The sequence below is a fragment of the Calliopsis andreniformis genome, unplaced genomic scaffold (genome assembly GCF_051401765.1).
Source record: "Calliopsis andreniformis isolate RMS-2024a unplaced genomic scaffold, iyCalAndr_principal scaffold0048, whole genome shotgun sequence".
Lineage (NCBI taxonomy): Eukaryota > Metazoa > Arthropoda > Insecta > Hymenoptera > Andrenidae > Calliopsis > Calliopsis andreniformis.
Genome location: NW_027480457.1, coordinates 646,964 through 657,441, shown reverse-complemented (window position 1 = coordinate 657,441; position 10,478 = coordinate 646,964).

The following is a 10,478-nucleotide window of genomic DNA, read 5'->3' as shown; positions in this document are numbered from 1 at the left end:
CCCCTCCACTACGCATACTAACGCACGGGGCGCGTATCCGTGAGCTCGGCGCTTCGGACAGTTTCGGGCAGCTTCGGGAGGTCGAGAGAGAAGGTGGATCGTGATACGCACTCTCTCATTCTTTGAAATGTTTACATCCCAATCGCTAGCAAGCGGCAAGCGGCACGCACCCTGCGCGAGCTTTCCGATTGCCTGGATATTTTCAGTTTCCAACTTAGAAAAGTATTCTAATGAAAAAAAATTTCGAAAATTTTTTTCTGTAGAAAAACTCATTTTAAGACCCCCTGATTACGTTTTAACTAATAAAAAAAGAGCTTTTTTTTAAAAACCGCATATGTTTCTTAACCCAATTGCATTCAAACGACTGAATGAATTTCAATGAAACTTTATATCTAAATTTTATATTCACATCTCAAGATCTTATTAGATTTAGAGCAAAATCGATGCATGGATTATGATACTTACCTCTTATAATTATATTTATATTACACATATATTTTTTACTATTAGGTGGGAAGATAAAGATTTTCATTTGTAAAGTTAACGTAACGCGATTTAGTCTGGAACACACTGCTTGTTTAGAGCTAGGTTGGTTACAGCTAGGACCGGGCAAAGAAATACTTTGAGTTGGGTTAGAGCTAGGGCCACGAAAGAATTCGAATTCGGTCACGCGAGAATGTTTCCGTTAAGACCTTTTGGAACCGAACCGGAAATAAAATTGTATATATATATATATACATATAGGCTCTAGTAACTACTGTCAAAAGTTACGGGGACGTAACACAACTCAAAGTATCTCTTTTCCCGATCCTAGCTCTAACCAACTCCAAATATCTCTTTTCCCGGTCCTAGCTCTAACCAGCTCGAAATATCTCTTTTCCTGGCCCTAGCTCTAACCAACCCGAAATATCTTTTTTCCTGGCCCTAGCTCTAACCAACTCGAAACATATCTTTCACTGGCCCTAGCTCTAACCCAACTCAAACTCCCTTTTTGCTACCTACCCTCGGCCTGCCACCATAATTTTCAAGCATATAAAAATTTTTATCTCGAAAACGAGAAGAGAGCGACAATTATTTCATTTAGAAAAATTAATCCACGTATCAAGATACATGATATAAAAAAGATTCAAAGAAATCGGTGAGGAGGCTCTTATTTTAAATAATTACCAATATAAATATTTTATATTGAAGGTTGTGACAACGTGCACGTTACTGGTTAAGAGTGGACTCTTAGTCTATTACATTTGACGAATTTTCAGTATCAGAGTATTTATTTTGTGATAATCTTGAATTTTGAAGTGCAATTAATTCTGAACTAGAAAGGGTTAATACGATAAGAGCAGTGTTTTCCAGACTAAATCGCGTTACGTTAACTTTACAAATGAAAATCTTTATCTTCTCACCTAATAGTAAAAAATATATGTGTAATATAAATATAATTATAAGAGGTAAGTATCATAATTGTTAGAAATTTCTTTCTTAAAGGTTAAGAAAATAAAACACACACGTATAACACACTGTTTATTATGTGATTATTCCTTCTTAATCTATACACGCAGTGTATTCGTGGATCAGTATAATTAGTAATCGTTATGTTTAAAAAGAATATTGTATGAGAAGGAGAATGCTGGAAGCTTTGCGATCCGCACTGGTTGTCTAATTCTCTCGGACTGACTACGGTTGTCGCTTTCGGTCCCTGCCAGGATCTCCGCCCCTTTTACTGCTTTAAGAAAACAATCCCTTTACCCATTCCAACAATAATCCATGCATCGATTTTGCTCTAAATCTAATAAGATCTTGAGATGTGAATATAAAATTTAGATATAAAGTTTCATTGAAATTCATTCAGTCGTTTGAATGCAATTCGGTTAATAAACATATGCGGTTTTTAAAAAAAAGCTCTCTTTTTATTAGTTAAAACGTAATCAGGGGGTCTTAAAATGAGTTTTTCTGCAGAAAAAATTTTTGAAATTTTTTTTCATTAGAATACTTTTCTAAGTTGGACACTGAAAATATCCAGGCAATCGGAAAGCTCGCGCAAGGTGCGTGCCGTGCCGCTTGCCGCTTGCTAGCGATTGGGATGTAAACATTTCAAAGAATGAGAGAGTGCGTATCACGATCCACCTTCTCTCTCGACCTCCCGAAGCTGCCCGAAACTGTCCGAAGCGCCGAGCTCACGGATACGCGCCCCGTGCGTTAGTATGCGTAGTGGAGGGGGTAATTCTCAAGATTTGCGTCCTCAGTCTGGCAGCACAGGTCTTGTCCCAGTCTTTGACAGGGAACAGTTCAATTAGCAGAAGTATAGCCATTTCGAGGTTACTTGGAATAAAGCTTATTGGTTTCTCCAACAAGCTCGAAGAACTCGAAGAACTCAAAGAGCGAAATCCTCGCTAATCGAACGATTTTCTCTGGCGACTGAATCTATTCGTCTGTTCGGATAACACGCATTATACGTGCGACAGACGAATCAGCCTGCCAAAAGAGATAATTCCAACGATTGAATGCACTCTTGGAATCGGTGATTTTCACGATTCTCTGAGCTTGCTTATCGTCGGAAGAGCATCGAGCCCACTGCTCAGGAGCCTTGTTTGACGGGCAAATCCAGATAGAGTAAACGTAAGTGCTTATCACCTCTACGTTACTCGCGCTGTACTAACCGTTTAGAAGCAACCCCCGTGTGACGAATAGATGCACACGGCGCGGTGAACGGTGTAGTGGAGACTCTGGCCGTCACCTGCCTCTGAGCCTAGCACCAGCTAGGGACAGTGCATCTCAACGCTCGCGAATCTCTGCTCTCGCAGGGATTCAACCGACGTGCACCTCTTTAAAAGGCGCATAAGACGTAGAGAAGAGGTTTCTCCTCTCTACGCACTTGCAGGTCGACGATCCCTTTAATTTTAAAGGAAAGTCGATCATACAGTCCACTGCTTTACCTTTGCGTTACAAGCAAGGTATTGCTATCCCCTCCATACAGGCTTGTTGTCACAGCCAGGAGTCGGTAATATTTGGTATAGCTTGACTTACGCTCTCGCTTACCGTCGCGGTTCTGCCGCTATTTTCGTTTCAGACGCCAACGTCGCTGACCGGCGTCCAAAGACCAGGCCCTCGGATCCACCGCCAACCACCAAGGAGCCGCCGAGGACCACAACAACCCCCAGCCCCCCAAAGACACGCAAAGATTAAAATAAACGTCGTACCTAAGCCCTTGTAAGGGCCGACTTAAATTTAATCGAGTATTTGTTTCTTTCTGTACCCTCATTCTCACCTCATCCGGACCCCCGTTGGATCTCTTATTTTAAGCGATTCCAACAGTTACTAATTATTAAAATTCTTTTAATGAAATGGAAATATCGTACGCACAGTCCGAATTAGAATAACAGCCTCAACTATCAGGGTTACAGTAGCAATAATAAGTAGAAAGGACAGGAAAGGAAAATCATAAGTATACATATTTTACTAAAAAGTATAGTATCATAAAACGACAAAAATAAAAACACAAAAAGTATCTTATTAATAAATTTCTTAATTATAGAAAGTAATTATTACTTTTTGCAGCTCCAATCACAACACAGCCACAACTATCAGGGTTACAACAGCCCTAAATAGATATAGAAAACGAAAATCATAAGTAAACATGTATATTGTTAATTAACATGTATATTTATAAGTTACAGTTATAGTTATAAGCATAAGAAGCTTCTAATTTGATTTTTATTTTACTTTTATGTGACTATAACTTATAAATCACGTTTATTCACGACTTTTCTATTCTGGATTTATTTCTGTATTTTGCGATTTTGACTCTAATGGTTGCGGCTGTGGTTGTTTTTCCTCCTTTTTCTCCCAAAATCATAACACGGCAGAAGATACGGGATTGTTTTCTTAATTATTGTTTCTTTAACACCTGCAAAGCTATTCAACGGTGTTTCTCCTCCCGCACCCAACAATTTGTGCTCGGGGTATTGTATAATTGTAATCCCAGCAAAAATATTGTCTGTGTAAACATGTACACTCAGTCAGTACATTTGTAAAAATCGTGGTTATTCCGGTCTTAAGAAGTATCGAAATACTGAATGTCTATGTAAATAAATAGTAGCGACAAAGTGATATATGAATATTAGCACATTTGTGTTGACTGGAGAAAGGGGTAAAACTTTGCAAAATATAATTAAATCCCAACAAAAACACTGTCAGTGTAAAAACACGCATCACGTACATTCGCAAAAATCGTGATTATTACGATCCCAGCAAAAATATTGTCAATGTATCCCCACAAAAACACTATCGGTGTACCCCACTTTGTGTTGATTGGAGAAAGGGGGTAAACTTTGCAAAAAATAATTAAATCCCAACAAAAACACTATCAGTGTAAAAACATGCATCAAGTACATTCGCAAAAATCGTGATTATTCCGATCCCAGCAAAAATATTGTCAATATATCTCTACGAAAACACTATCAGTCTATCCCAGCAAAAACATTGTCGGTGTAAAAATGTACACCCAGTACATTTGCAAAAATCGTGGTTATTTCGCTTTTATAAAGTATCGAAATGAAATAAAGCCAAGTACATAAGCCTTTTATAGTTTATGTGAATAGTCCAGTGTGCGCTATGAAAAATTTAAAAAAAATAAAACATACTTGGCGGGCCCTTTTACGAAGAAAATGTTTTAATGGGAAAAACATTCCCATTAATTCTGCCAGAACTAAATCTAGGGGATCTAGATCTAGATCTAGTTTTATTTTTTAAATAAAAAATTTTAAGACATGTATTGTTTACTTATTTCAAAATTTTAAAAATATATTATGTAATTATCGTTGTGATAGATCGTATCCATGTGGGAAAACAATGAATAATATGAATGTAGTAGTATTTAGAATATGACACATGTAAAAGTTATACACAACAAATAACATGTGTCGTTTGATAAATACTACTACATTTAAACGATTCAGTGCTATGTTGAATCACTGAAAATAAGTACCTCAGCAATCGGAAACATTGCGCGTGGCTCGTGCCATTTGCAGAGATTTGAACAGTTGAATATGGCGTTTCAAGAGTGAGAGAGTAAGACTCATATTCGCACTCTCTCTACTTTCCGCAAATGTCCGAAGTCCGTCGCGAAGCGTCGAGTTCACGTACACATAGCTCGTATAGTAGTGTGTGCAGTAGAGGGGGAAATTTTCTAAGCTACCTCCCGAATTCGAAATCATAGAAAGGCTCCATCTTGCGTTCATCAAGCAGCCACGTGTCTGTGGATAATACTATTTCTGTAACGAAAACTGTAATAGCAGATACCGACCTGGCAATTTCGAAATGTCACGTGACTATCGTACCCCCTTAAGGGGGCAGACTCCTTGTGTTTTGAGCTGTGTGCGTGCGTTCACACAAGCAAAGAAAGTTATACACGTATACGCGATGAGCGAGAGAGACAAACGGTTTCGCAAATTACGCTTTACGTCTCGATACTTGCATAAATGAATTTTTTGCGGGTACAGCACCCACGGGTAGACTTTACCACAGGGTGCTCTGGTACGTTTAAACTTCAATAAACACTATACGTTGAGAAAAGTGTAAAATTACAAACTGTAAGCATGAAACACACGCTGTTGTAAACAAGCACGATGGCTGCCGAAGTGACATTTTTGCAAATATCATGATTTAATGGTTTTTTCACTCATAGCACACCAGACCACCCTTCCTTGAACTAGCACAATATCGTGGAAATGCGATTTTCCTCAATTTAACAGTTCTTGAAGGCGTAAAGCGTAATTTGCGTTTGCACACGTTTTAACAGAAAAATAGTTCAATGATTTGCCGTTAGAAGCGTTGATGGTTAATATCTTAAACAATTTGGTCATGTTACCATCAGCATCGATGAAAATATAGATCAATCGGTAAATGTAATCTATCCATAGAATTTGCATACAAATTTGCAAAATGATCGATTAACATTTTGCTACACGCAGTAGCTTGCGAGATATTAGGCGAAATGTTTTCTACGTTGGCAAACATTGGGGCGGATTTCACCCACTTAACATGAATTAGAGCCGATAAAAAGATACATCTCGAATATTTTCGGCTACTCAACAATTCTGCAAAGTTTTATCAAAATCGGAAATTTTCACCTCGCGATGTTTCTTGTAAATATAGAAAAAGACAGCGCGAAAGAGACAGAAAGAGTATTATTGCGAGTGAAACAATACGTATATACTAAATGTTCAATCGAAAAGCTGTTACACATACAAATCACAATGCGTCAATGATTTTACAAAGAGAAGAGAACAATTTTTCAAAGTTTATAAACAATTTTGTAAAACATGTATTGCCTGCTTATTTTTAAATTTAAAAAGTAATCGTTGCAATAAATTCCATCGATGTCTGTAAAGAACGAATTATGTGAATGTAGTGGTATTTTGAATGTGACGGATGTAAATGTTATACACAAATAAATAAATGTGTGTCGTATGCTAAATACCATTACGTTCATAAGATTCAATACTACATCGAGTCATAAGAAATATCTGGGTAATGGAAAAGATCATAAGTGCCTTGTACCTTTGACGGTAACAGTGCACAGCCGGGATGGCCGCAGTGCATGGCAAACAGGCCCCCGGGAGGGGATAGCCGAAAAATAATTTATAATCTGTAAGGGGTTTTTCGGCAGAGAGGACAGAGGGGTAGAGAGTTTCAGAGTCCCGATGAAGACAACTAAACACTTTATTTGGTTTCACACGGTTTCTCTTAATACTCCGCGTATTGACAATCTCTGCTACACACTCTCTCTCTCTCTCTCACACTCCCATACTCCGACTCCGACTCGATTCCGATTCCGATTCGACTCTGATTCCGACTTTGCTCGGACTACAGACTACACAATGATCGCGAATTACCTTATATTTATATTGATTGCGGATCTCGCATATTTATATCAGCCGCAGGCCAAGATCCCCGCCGCTATCGATGTGACCAATCAATCTTAATTGATTTCTGATTCGTCACTCGATCATAGGTGGGGGGCCATATTTAGGCAGTCTCGCGATGACGAGATACCGCGAAGGTCTCGCCGCGTTCTCGTAAACGCACCAACAAATCATTGAGCTACATACCTAACTGGAGTGCGTACTGCGGAGGGGCGACCGTCCAGGATAGGCAAGAACTAGGGTAATGCTATCGCAATCTAACCATGCAGGCACGTATGTGTCGTCGTTTCAGTACCCCCTCTACAGTACAGCAATTGGTAAGAGAGGGATAATAGGAAGAACAAGGACAGATTCACCCCAGTTCGGATCTCTCGCTTTGACCTCCCTCCCTCCTTCTTTTCTTACAGGGGTCCGCACTCCAGTTAGGTATATAGCTCAATGTTTATAATATATTTAATTAAGTCATGTTTATTATGTGTTTCAGAAATATTCGTGTATAAAATACACGTTTGTTTTGGTAGCAAATATGTATTGTTTTGTTCTCAATACTCTTTCTCTCTTGCTTGGACTGTCCTTTTCTATATTCGGTATGAATCAAAATATTGGCTCAAGCGTATTCAGTAGAGATTTCCTGATGGATAAAATTGTAATTGATGTGGCAATAGCGTAACGGAACTCTTCTACGATGCGATTTGGCAATTCCCGTTTGTAATTCAACAGAATAATGCTAAATGCCACATTATCTAATGTCTCATGTATAAATTATACAGGGTGTCCCAAACTAAGTGCGGGAGCCGGAAATGGGAGATTCCTGGGGTGATTCTAAACAACATTTTCCTTTGCAAAAATATCTTCCGAAGCTTTGTTAACGAGTTATTAACGAAAAACCCCGACCAATCAGAGAGCGCGAATAGCGAGCGCTCGGCCGACCAGCGACAGGGCACAAGCTACGCGGAGCGTCTGCTATTCACCGTGCTCGAGGCTTGTACAAGAAACTCAAAATGTTTACGTCAATGCTCAATTTCTCCTAAAGTATTGGGTGAAAAATTATGAAAAAAATTAAGACCACGTTAACTATTGAGACATATATTATAGAATTTTTTCAGATTTTTAAATTAATTATCTAAGTTGTAAAAAATAAAAACGAGAAGAAAGAATTTTAAAATGCCGATTTAGTAAAGTAATACCATAGTAAAAAAAATAAAAAGCAATGTTTTCGTAGTTCCTACGGATTGTACGTTATTTTACTGTGTATTAAAACATTGAAAACTCTACAAGAATACTTATTTCACAATGAATGAACAAAAATTGGACGTATTAGTTGCTGTAATCGGTAAAAAGTATGGAAACATTGATTTTTATTTTTTTAATTACGACGGACCAAAGCAAAAAATGTTTAAATGAATTGAGATTAATAATATGACTATAGTAATATGAGTAATTACTATCGGTAAAACTCACCCATTTGGAGAAGAATTCACCTGCTGCCTGAACACTTGCTCCATTGGGTCACTGTGCCAATCCCGATCACTGAGGGATGATGCCCACGTAGCGTTGATCGCAGGTACAACAGCACGAGAAACCACTTTGCATTTACAATACTTCGCGGTCACTAACACTGATCACTTCACTAAACGAGCACTTAACCTTTTAATGACTGACAACCGATTACTTTGAAACATTCTGCGGCATTCCGTAAATAAAAACAAGATGTTACACACTTCAGCGGCGAAATTACGATCGATACTAACGATTTTTTCCGAAGTTTCTTTCCTTGTGCCCTCGCATCCCTCCAGCACGACTTCTCAGGGCGTAGCTTCGTCAAAATACTCGAATTTGATTTGCTAGCTGACACCAACGAGGTTGGATCTTCCTCGGTTACTTTTTTTAGTGGAGGTGGTAGTCTCTCCTTCGAGTCGAAAAAGTCACAAGCAAATTCATGGGGAAAAGCAAAGGCATATCGGATTAGCATAGGAGACCGTAACGAGTGTCTCGCAGATGTGGCCGTTTATGATCACAGGTATTGCCTTGCCTAGTTCGAAGGAGCCATCCGTACCCGAGACCGAAGGCCGCGAGGGTTGCGTCGCGCTTACCATGGAAGACCTTTCGATGCATTCGGACGGATGAAATATGGAATTGCCCGTTGTTAAAAAGCGAGTTGGGGAAACTCTTTTGCCCTTAAACATTTGGTCAACGAATGTCTGGCAGAGACTAATTCGTCGCTACATCGGGGGTTAAATACATCAATTGTATTCGAATCCCTTTAACTATTTCGATGTCTGCGTCTTGCGACCGAGCCTTGCTTTTTATTACGCTGCACATGTAGTGACCGTACATTTATTCTTATTGTTTGCCCTGCTATCTTTCAAAATATTTTTATGAAACAAAATCGAAAAAATAAGCAGATATTCGTTGAAATATTCCGAAGGAAAAAAAGTATTGCCATTGTATTGAATTTAATTTCCAAGTAGTTTATAACGGAGGTCCTGATTTTACATGTACCTAAATGCATTTACGTGTATGTAAAAGATCCGTCAAATCTTTAATACATGGGTAAGCCTCCCCTATAGGTCGAAAAGGTTTACGAAAATTGGGGAAGAGAGAAACAAACATCGGATGATCACTGTGTGTGTGTGCCGTAATAAAATGCATGCAAGAATGAGAATACAATTGCCGTATTTTCTCCTCATCGACGAGTTTGTCTGTCTATCCGAGACATCCGTTGACCAAATGTTTAACGTTCAGAAGCTTTCCCCAACTAGCGTTTTAACAACGGGCAATTCCATATTTCATCCGTCCGAATGCATCAAAAGGACTTCCATGGTAAACGCGACGCGACCCTTGCAGTCTTCAGTCTCGGGTATCGATGGCTCCTTCGAACTTGCAGGGCAATACCTGTGATCATAAACGGCCACATCTGCGAGACACTCGTTACGGCCTTCGTTTTTCCCCATGAATTTGCTTGCGACTTTTTCGACCCGAAGAAGAGACTACCACCTCCACTAAAAAAAGTAACCGAAGAAGATCCAACCTCGTTGGTGTCAACTAACAAATCAAATTCGACTATTTCGACGAAGCTACACCCCGAGAAGTCACGCTGGAGGGATACGAGGGCACGAGGAAAGAGACTTCGGAAAAAATCGTTAGTATCGATCGTAATTTTGCCGCTGAAGTGTGTAACATCTTGTTTTTATTTATGGAATCCCGCAGAACGTTTCAAAATAGTCGATAGTCGGTCATTAAAAGGTCAAGTGCTCGTTTAGTGAAGTGATTATTGTTAGTGACCGCATAGTGTTGTAAATGCAAGGTGTCTTCTTGTGGTCTTGGATACCTGGGATCAGCGCTACCTGGGCATCATCCCCCAATGATCGGGATCGGCACAACGACCTAATGGAGCAAGTGTTCAAGCAGCAGGTGAATTCCTCTCCGAATGGGTGAGTTTTACCGATAGTAATTACTCGTATTACTAGAGTCATATTATTAATCTCAATTTATTTAAACATGTTTTTCCTTGGTCCGTTATAACTAAAAAAATAAAAATCAATGTTTCCGTAC